Below are 10,688 nucleotides of genomic sequence, written 5' to 3'. Positions count from 1 at the left end.
TTGACTATATATACAAATATCAGCCCTGTAATACATACTGTCCCACTGTTGGGCACAGGCCTCCTCTACTACTGAGTGGGATTAGGCCTTAGTCCACCACGTTAGCCTAGTGTGGATTGGTAGACTTCACACACCCTTGATATTCTTATACAGAACTTCTCAGGTATGCAGGTTTCCTGACGATGTTTTCCTTCACCGTTAAAGCAAGCATAATTCATAAAGAATACACACATGATTTTAGAAAAGTCAGAGGTGTGTGCCGTTGGGATTTAAACCTGCGGACATTCGTCTCGGCAGTCCGTTCCACAATCAACTAGGCTATCACCGCCTATGATCGAATATGATCCTGAAATATTTTTTTAAAGAAAAATCGATTTTATTACCTGCTGGTAAGGATAGATATTATAATAATTAACGACAGACGTCGCCTCGAAATTTGATTTCTATAGTCGTTGTTTTCCTTCTCTAGCCTTTTAATTTTACGAGCATGGCAAAGTAATCGTACATCATAGGGTAAGTGGCGTTAGGGTCCATAAAGAATGTCTACTGCTGATTGATGATCATTCCTTGCCAGTGGACACAGTTACGTCGGGCTATTTGAAATCGGATATTCACAGGCTGATCCCGGAACGATCTTTCATGGACCACTGATGTTTGCCATGATAAGTTAATCATGCTGTCTCTACAGCCAACACTCTTGCATGTCTTATTGTAGATTCTGCTGCGTAAGTGAGCAAGAGATAGCGGGATAAAACCCCACCACATCCCCCACTATTGCTCGGAACAATATTTCAAATATGAATAACTGTTTAATTTTCAACCAATTTTGATCTAATTTCATAGAAGATTTTTTTATCTTTTATATTGTTACATATTATAAAACAGAGTCCTCCGTCGCGTTTATCCATCTGTCTATCTGTCTCTCTGAACGCGATAAACTCAAAACTACCCAACAGATTTCTTCAAGTACTCTTACTTACATTGTATCTTGGTAGATATAAGACGAATTATGTCGCTACAGTTTGACTGTAAACTGACAATATCTCTGATTTTACTGATTTCAGTATCAATATTACGTTTGAAGATAGCTACTGATAAACTACTTCAGTGGCATAGTTGTATTACGGTACGACTGCAGTGCTGAGGTCTAGGGTTCATTCCCTGGGTCGGGCAAAGTGATATTGGGTTTTTCTGTTCAGTATGAGTCTGGAGCGGCGATAGCCTAGTTGGTCGCGGAACGGACTGCCGAGACAAATGTCCGCAGGTTCAAATCCCAAGGGCACACACCTCTGACTTTTCTAAAATTATGTGTGTATTCTTTGTGAATTATCGCTTGCTTTAACGGTGAAGGAAAACACCGTGAGGAAACCTGCATACCTGAGAAATTCTCTATAGGAATTTTCGAGGTTGTGTGAAGTCTACAAATCCGCACTAGGCCAGCGTGGTGGACTAAGGCTTAATCCCTCTCAGTAGTATAGGAGGCTCGTGCCCTACAGTGGGACAGTATAAAATACAGGGCTGATATTATATTATGAATCTGAGTCTGAAATTTGTGCCCGATGTGGTGATAGGCTCCATTTTACAGCATGAGACGGAATACGCATGGCGAAAAGTGAGTGCACCAGTTGCGCCTCTCCCTACTCTTTCGGGAATAAAAGACGTGAGTGTGTGTGTGCTAATAAAAAAGTGACATTTTTCTCGTCACGTGGCCTCGTTCTAGCAGCAAAAAGAAATTTTGTAGTCTACGTTACAATTTTACAATCACGTAAACTATTTTAGAACCTGAATGTATTGTTTATATTATGAACTAGAAGAAATTTTGGTACCTCAACACACTTCTTAATTAGATTTTAAGATAAATTAGGTTCGAATTAAAAAATCGAAATAAACTAATATTTTTTCAAAGTAAGGCCAGGAGCCTATCCCGTCTACTTGTATAGGGGCGAATCCTTTTCTACATATTTTTTAAAAAAGGCCCATATTCTGTCTAAAGCCGTCTTTTTGCAATTACGGGAAATTTATTCGAAGGGTATCTGCGATAGCCATATACTTAAGAGAGTCAAAAAATCATCTATTTACCTATACAGCTATCAAAGCTGTCTATCGATTAGAATGCCCGTAATTGCAAAAGTCGGATTTACCCCGTAGAAGGAACAGGGCCTCTGACCTTAACTAGTTTAAGGACATCAATCATCTTCCTAAGAAATTGCTTAAAATACTAAAATTACTGCATATATTAATTGTTACATTATTTCTCATAACAATAAGCAATAAAATAATCGTGTGTTATTTGATAAGATAATGTTAACTTCTGAATACACAGTCAAATATGCATGCAGTTACCTTCTCCGTATCAAAACAATTTTGTAAGAGCTCTAATGAAACTGTTTCATATAAATTTTATGCGTAGATCGACACCAACACCTAAAATTTAAAAAGTTGTATAATTGTAAAATATAGGTAGATATTGTAAATTTAACTTTACGGATGAACAACATCTCAGTCCGCCCCGTGACCATGAAGGCTGTAGTCTTCGAAACGTTGGGAGAAAGCTAAAATGTTAAAACCGCCATAAAATCCGAAAAATGTTTAAATTGAATATCCAACATTCGCGTAAACTTAAGAAATAAATAAATATATCAAAAATGTTGTATTCTCTTGTAATTTGACGTTCGTAAAGTTTCATCAATGCGTATACTTAAACTGATTTCAAAATTTAGATCAAATTGACATTAGAGTTACATGGGTAAAGTTTATGGTATTTCGTTTATATCAATACTACTGCCCTTGACTCCACATCAATTTGTACAAGTATACTACCTATACCTCGCGGCTTCGCCTACGTGAAAGAGTTTTCCGGGATAAAAGTCCCGCTACATATTTTCCGGGACAGAAAGTAGCCTATAACCTTCCCAGGGTCTTAAACTATCTCCGTACCAAATTACATAAAAATCCCTTAAGTAGATTTTGCGAAAATCGATAACATACAGGCAAACAGAAAAGGGTCTTCGTTTTATATGTATTGATTCAGGAAATCAACTAACAAGGGGTTTATACCCAAAACACACTTGATAAGCATTTGTAGTCAATTCTAAATTCAAATCGATTGTAAATAAAAATATCGAATGAATTATGATGAACTATCTGTCCTTCGGGTAAACTGGCATATTGAAATATTATAATTAGCATTTCTCGTCTATATTTAGATATAATAATTTGAATAGTGCTTTGTTTGATTAAATAATATTAAATATATATATATTTAATATATAAATATATATTAAATATATATATAATAATAATAATTAAACTAATAGCATTATGAATTAGCAGTTTAGTTAGTTTAAAAAAAATAGCATTAATATTATGTTAAGAATATATTCTATGCTGGGCTTGTAAATTGATTTATAGTTGTTGTAAATATCCTTTGCTTGAAAATAATAACACTAATACAATATCTGTATTGTAAGCTAGATTAATTAATGGTTAACCATTCCGTTATTATATAATTAGGTCAGCTATAATGAAATGGATTATAATAGCAATATAAGAATTTACGATAAAGTTTTAATCTGATTGAATATCCAAAGTAAAAAAAAAGTCAGTTTCATTATTTCAAAACAGTCTTACGGACTAGGGAAAAATACTGTGGAGAATTTTTTTCATCTGATCTTTTGGTAAAACCGATAAACTGACTCATAGTAGTTGGTAATGGTCCAAGAATGAACGTAATCAAAATGCAGTCGAAGTCAATTAGGTGCGAGGTTTATTTTAATTGCTTTGAATGACGAGACGATCTTGCTGTTCGCGATAAACAGTAGAAATAAAATCCAACACCTTGAATTATAAAGTATTATTTAGTATTCCACAATGCTCGCCATTCTTTCATTCAGTCTTATTATGTCTAGTAGTTACACTAGCTACAACGTTCTTCATACCGGAGCCCAACAGTGACCATACATTGTTTATTGGCGGCAAAAATAGCCATTGCGGTGGTACCTACCTAGGCGGACTCTCACATTCGAGAGACCTACCATCAGTGCCGAAAGACAATATTGCTGTATTAGGGAAAAGGTAAACAAAGTACATGCGATTTGCTAAGTCCTGTAAGCTAAATGATTGAGTTTGTCGTGATTGCTTACACAGTAATTTGCTTGCGGAAGTCGACTTCAGCAAATTTACTTGCTTATACAAACCATGCAAAAGAGTTTTATATTGATGCACCAGCTAGATCTCGGTATTATCACTTACTATAATTTGGTGTGTCTCTAAGACTACCGTACACAAGGTGTTACAACCCGCCATAGTGGTCCTCGTAAGTGTGTAGCGTTCCAGGATCAGCTTGTGTATATCTGGCTCCAACGGGCCGGCATAATTGTGTCGACTGTCGGAGGTAATCATCTCTCGTCAGTTGACATTCTATTGCACCCTATTTCACTTACCATCAGGTGTAGTAGGGCCACTTTGCCGCATAAAAAAAATACAAAATAATTTCTTTATAGTTTCATCAACGTCATTAACCGCCTACCGTCACTCATCCTTTGTCTCTGATGTGTAAATAATAATGTCACATTTCTTATATTTATCGTAAAACAACGAATAATAATTACTTTTCGTGTGACAAGGTCGAATTGTAATGAAAAGCTGGTGTAATTGTACTTGAACTCGAAAATATTTGTATACGACTGCAGTAAAGGCGGCAGAGATAATATTTACAATTAAATATATTTTAAATTGAATAACTCACCACATTAGACTCTAGTCAATACAATTTTTAACTTTGGCTAGACGACAAATTAAAATCATAATCTATATTATTATAAAACAAACCTCTTTTTCGTCTGTATGTTATCGATTTTCTCAAAATCTACTGAACGGATTATTGTGAAATTTGGTTTAATAAATTATGGAGATAGTTTAAGATCCTGGGAAGGTTACTTTCTACCCCGGGAAAATATATAGCGGGACTTTTATCCCGGAAAACTCGGTCATGCGGGCGATGCCGCGAGCAAAATCTAGTAAGATATAACGCTCTCTAAATAAAATAATGACCTATTTCAAAATTGATAATTCGTGGTAATCGGCTAAAAACGTCGTCTTAAACTATTTTGAGGATAACGTTATGGGTTACGTTTCTTATTTATGTTATTAACTTGTTTTTACAAATTGTGTGACTATCCAATGAATAAGTAATAATATAATTGAATTTTTAAAAATGCTACAGGACGTTTTGCATGGAAGAAAAACGAAACAATTTTTACTATACATGATATAATGTACTTAATCGACCCACATTGATGAGATACAACCAGGTAGAAGAAGAGATTAGAATATCTCAACCTAATCTTGACAGAGATCTGCCATGTAGGCAGGAGATATTGTATATAAGTGTGCAGTGTTATGACGCGGCCCTAGGCACATAGTGAAATGTGGTATAGATGTATCAACTCGAGTTGGATTTAGATCGAGTCATCTCGAGTTGAATTCTCTTTAACTCGAGTTTAAATACTTACTTTATTTATGTTACGAAGATTTAATCTTAAATACATAAAACATAAATACATGATGAATAAATAAATTCCTTTTTTATTGGTGAGTCATTACATTTGTAAAAATAACCCAAAACAAATCCTTACTCAGTTTCATTTTACCCAGTTAACTCGAGTTATTTAACTCGAGTTACGTGAATTTCAACTCAAGTTAGCTCGAGTTGTGTATCCCGAGTTGGCACATCACTAAAATGTGTATACTTTTCGGATGACAAATTCACATTGAGGCCTATAAAGGATCGTGAATATTCCCTGGCCTTTTCACCTCTGCCCATCCTAAAATGGTCCCTTCTCCTTCTCAGTGCTTCCTTTCCAACTATGCCCTTTTAAATTTTCTCCAGGGCCCTGCATTCGTTAAGCTGAGGGTAAATTAGTATACCGTTCACAGGTTTCCCTTGGAGTTAAGTGCAGGATCCGATACAAAAAAAACTCATACGACGACACTATCTAAACACTACTCTATTTACATCAGGTGGAGTTAAAAAATTACTAATTTTGATCTATGATTTCAAAGAGGAATATCTTGTATTAAAATTTAAACTCTATTTAAAACATATTTATTTTTAAATTATATTTTCTTATAATTGAGGACGGTGCGAGATGTCAACATTATAGAAGCTGATAATAAAAACAATATGTAAAATGTATATTAGACGATAAAGAAACAATTAGGTTAATGAACTCCATGCATAGAATTTCTATATCTAATTAGGCCTCCACGTAATTAGTTATTGCAATCCTCGCATATTAAAAACAATGTCGCTTAGCGAGCATGTCTGTGGGAACGCGATAAACATTAAAATATCCAACGGATTTCTATGAAAATTGGTATAGAGATAGTTTGAGACCCTGGACATAGGCTACTTTTATCCTGGGAAAATATACAGCGGCATTTTTATCCCGAAAAATCTATTTCACGTAGGCATAGCGCCGAATAAACACTAGTAAAATAAAACAACTTATATCAAGTATCTTATCTATGAGAGTTCACTGGGTCGGTGTTACGGCACCGTCTATATGCGCCGTCAAGCTGCAGTGTTCATGGTCTTTATTACCCTTTGAAAGACAAAGTAGCCGGCCATGTCCTAAATAACGAGTGAAGTTGCTAAGCTATATACATTTGTAATTTAAAAGGTCTTACTTTTATTGTTTACTAGCTGACCCGACAGACGTTGTCCCGTCTTAACTATGAATTTGCAGCGTGCATTCTGTCAGTCGCTGAAAGTTACTTCAAACAATTGACAGTTATATAAAAATAATATTTCCGTTAAGTTTTCTTCAATTTTCTAATTTTCCGCGCAATTTTTTGAATTTTATCTTTCATAAGATCCTTCTCTTAATAACAACAAACACAACAAAAAAAAATAGTGAAATGAAAGCCGTTCACGCGTGATGGTGTGACCAAGGGAAATAGAGATTCATTTTTATATATAGAGATACGCAGAATATGTAGTTGTTAGTGTCAGACTACTGCAAAAAAAAAAAACAAACACTCATCACGCGATAATCTCCGAAGGGGTAGGCAATGGTGCAACCAATTTCGCCCCTTTATTTGCCGGGTGTATTTCGTCTCATGATGCGAAAGAGAACGATTTGATATCGAACACAAATTTCAGATTCCTGGTTGATACTGAGAAGAAAAACCGAATACTGCAAGACCTGGGATTCGAACTTGAAACATCTGAGTAGATGTAACGCGCTTACAATATAATTACGCTACTAAGGGAGTTTAATTATAATTATTGAGGTCGATCGTATTTTTACACAGTATTACTATACTTCTTATCTTAGCGATGTTTCGAAGGTTAATTTACAAAATGAACACCACAGAATTTTTATTTCCAAATATACCTCTATTATAAAATAACATTAAAGTTATAACTTATAGAAATTTAAATATCATCCATTGAAATCTTTATGGGCGGTCGTATCGCTTACCATCAGGCGACCGGGAAGCTCGTCTCGTCATTCAAAGCAATAAATAAGTAAAAAATAATGATGATTTAATTCGGCTGTCAGTAAAACGAAAAGTAAATCTTAATACTTATTGACTACGTATTCGAACTGGCAGCTCTATGGACGAATGAAAACTAAATGAGCTGATAGTGGAATGCAGAGTAACCGTCACGTATGGTAATTAATTTTAATGGACTATAAAATTGGTCACACTCGATTCTGTATTGTAATATAGTCAAACAGTTACTTTAACCATACCAGACGTATATTAAATTCAGAATAAAATCACTTAGCAATACCTTTTTCATTGAAATTAAAATATTTTTTGATTTATCGCGGTTTCGTACATCGTAATTTTCTCACGGAGGGAGGGAGAAAAATTATAATATAAAATCCGAAAAATTGTATTATGTCAATGTCTTACATTCGTGTAAACACATAAAAATCTTTATCAAATTTTTCGTCATAATACCAAATAAAATTGTCAGATCTGGGACCTTAGCATGTGAAATTTTTCTTAATTGTAAGTAAGTCAAGACAGATTACTGGATGGTAAGTTAATCGGACTTTAAAGTTTGTGAGTGCAGTGAATTTTAATAAGATTAGCTATTAATGCTCATGCGTTGCTTTTATTATGTTGGCAAAATTTTAACATTATTATTTGTTACTTAAAATTGCAAACTGCAATGATGAATAATTATTTGATATGGATAGGTTTTTTTTTGCCTTGTGTCACTTCATTGCAGTCATCAGAGCCCTATTCATATTTTATTTTCACTATTTTTCACTCACACTACGCGTACTGGCAACGAACCATGAAAATTCATTTATCGGGACATTATTTAAATATTCATATTGTTATAGTACACATGATAAAATATGTAGGTGTACTCAACAGATTTGGTGCGCTTTTAAATAAAATTATCCTAAATAGAAGTTAAATTATAACAGTTGAAAAGAGAAAAATAAACGACTGGCCGTTTTACTTCTTATGTTCACATTTTACACGTTTCTCGTGATTAATTAAAAATAAATCTAATTCTTAGAACCCTAACTAAACAATGAAGATTTCAAATTTCCTTATTATCATTATCATCATCCCTGTATTATATATTGTCTCACTGTTGGACACGAGTCTCCTCTACTACTGAGAGGGATTAGGCCTTAGTCCACCACGCTGGCCTAGTGCGGATTGATAGACTTCACAAACCTTTAAAATTCCTATAGATAACTTCTCAGGTATGCAGGTTTCCTCACGATGTTTTCTTCACCGTTAAAGCAAGCGATAATCTCAAAGAATACACACATAATTTTTTAGAATACTCAAAAGGCGTGCCCTTGGGATTTGAAACTTTTGATAAATTTCCTTATAAAAGAAAAATATCGCTTGAAACAATCTAAACACAGACTCACGTCACATTTATCACCACTTTGAATTATCTAAAGACATTTTGAAAGCAAACGTCTCCATCACAATAGATAACGTCTATCCGACTACACATTGTCATTTCGTTCGTAACAAATAACACTTCGAGTCAGCCGAGATTAATCTAAAACATAGTTTAATACTCTCGATTCACATGTTATAATATTAGTATCCCACCAACTGTGCAAAGTGATGCTTTCTCGCATGACATTAACCCTCATGGTAAGAAAACAGTGCGGAATAATGACCTTAACAGGATGGCGGTATATGCTGAACAGAGGTAAGCAATTTTCAAAATAGATGGCGCTGTAAACATTAGTGTATTAATTTTCATAGTTAATTGTTATAATGATAAAAGCGAAATATTTAAATAAGAAATAGCAGCAATTTGATACGCATTTGAAATGTGAGACTGTGTTTATTTGCCATTTTATCTTGAAGAGTTTGCGATGTGTTTTTAACAACATGTTTTTGGGATAGTAGGTTACATAAATTAGAATCTATTTGAAATTGTAATTGATATAAAAGTGAATTGTATTGACACAAAATCGTGGAAATGAATATTCCAACGCTAATGGAACATTAAAAATGCAGAATCATTTATTTAACTATTTCTTACTATGTAAATATGCTCGCAGTCAGTTTTGAAGTCGTAGCATATTCTGAAGGCTTACATCAAGCAGCTGTAAAACCAAAGTCAATGCATACATTCTTGGAAATTGAATTCTATTTTAGTCGAATAAAGACAGGTATAGATTGTCAAAACTTCCTTTACAGCGATCTTCATACCTCAACGATATGTTTTGGGTGTCATGGGACTATTTGCTCTGGCAAATTCCTTCACCATGCGAGTGTGCCTCAGCATGACTATCACACAAATGGTCCTACATGCAGAATCTACTGAGCATATAGTAGGAGAAACTTGTCCAGATCCCGAAGGCGTAGTAAAGTCTAATGTTACAAGTAATGGAACGACAGTTTATGAGGTAAAATATTTGGATATGCGGTGGTGGAGATGTCGACTAGAGGTGGTAGATTAATAAGCGATATTATGATATTAAAAATAAAAATATATTGATGTTAAAACAAAAAATCATATAATACAGTATAAGTTAACTAAGTATTATAATATCAGCACTGTATTGTATACTGTCCCACTGCTGCACATGCCTCCTCTACTACTGTGGGAGATTAGGCCTTAGTCCACCACGCTGGCGTATTGCGGATTGGTTTCACACACTCTCAAAATTCCTTTAGAGACTTTCTCAGGTATCCAGGTTTCCTCACGATATTTTCCTTCACCGTTCAAGAAAGCGATAATTCAAAAGAATACACACATAATTTTAGAAAAGGCAGAGGTGTGTGCCCTTGGCATTTGAACCTGATATTCTTCTTGGTAGTCCGTTCCACACCCAACTAGGCTATCGTCGCTTATTCAACTAAGTAATTATATGAAAATAAGATTTTGAGAATTTGTTACGGTCCTTTCGTGTCGTGTGTTTGATGCAACAAGATGCTAGCGTCTACGCGGTGCCTATTGCCTCAACAATTAAATGACATCCGGCTCATTGCCCGCAGCGGAGGTTATCAATAATAAAGGTTTTAGCTAATGCATATAATTGGCCATTAAGCCAAACTTAATGGGTTTCAAGAAATTAAATTTGACCACGAAGAAACCCAAAAAGGGCTGAATTAATTCATAAACACATTTTTATTGTTTTCCCTTTTTAGTGTACCTACTGTCGCATTTTTTAGGT

The 10,688-nt window shown here is 34.6% G+C and overlaps 1 long non-coding RNA gene across 1 annotated transcript; it reads left to right on the top strand.

The window, feature by feature from the left end:
- Nucleotides 1-9,148: 9,148 nt before the first annotated feature.
- Nucleotides 9,149-9,842, top strand: LOC119189089. The gene is made up of 2 exons (XR_005112240.1): nt 9,149-9,211; nt 9,709-9,842. It is a non-coding gene; the product is annotated as an uncharacterized LOC119189089 (long non-coding RNA).
- Nucleotides 9,843-10,688: the final 846 nt, after the last annotated feature.

This window comes from Manduca sexta, chromosome 12 (genome assembly GCF_014839805.1).
Source record: "Manduca sexta isolate Smith_Timp_Sample1 chromosome 12, JHU_Msex_v1.0, whole genome shotgun sequence".
NCBI classification, from domain to species: domain Eukaryota; kingdom Metazoa; phylum Arthropoda; class Insecta; order Lepidoptera; family Sphingidae; genus Manduca; species Manduca sexta.
Note: the sequence above shows the minus strand (reverse complement) of the source record. Positions and strands in the feature narration are given on the sequence as shown.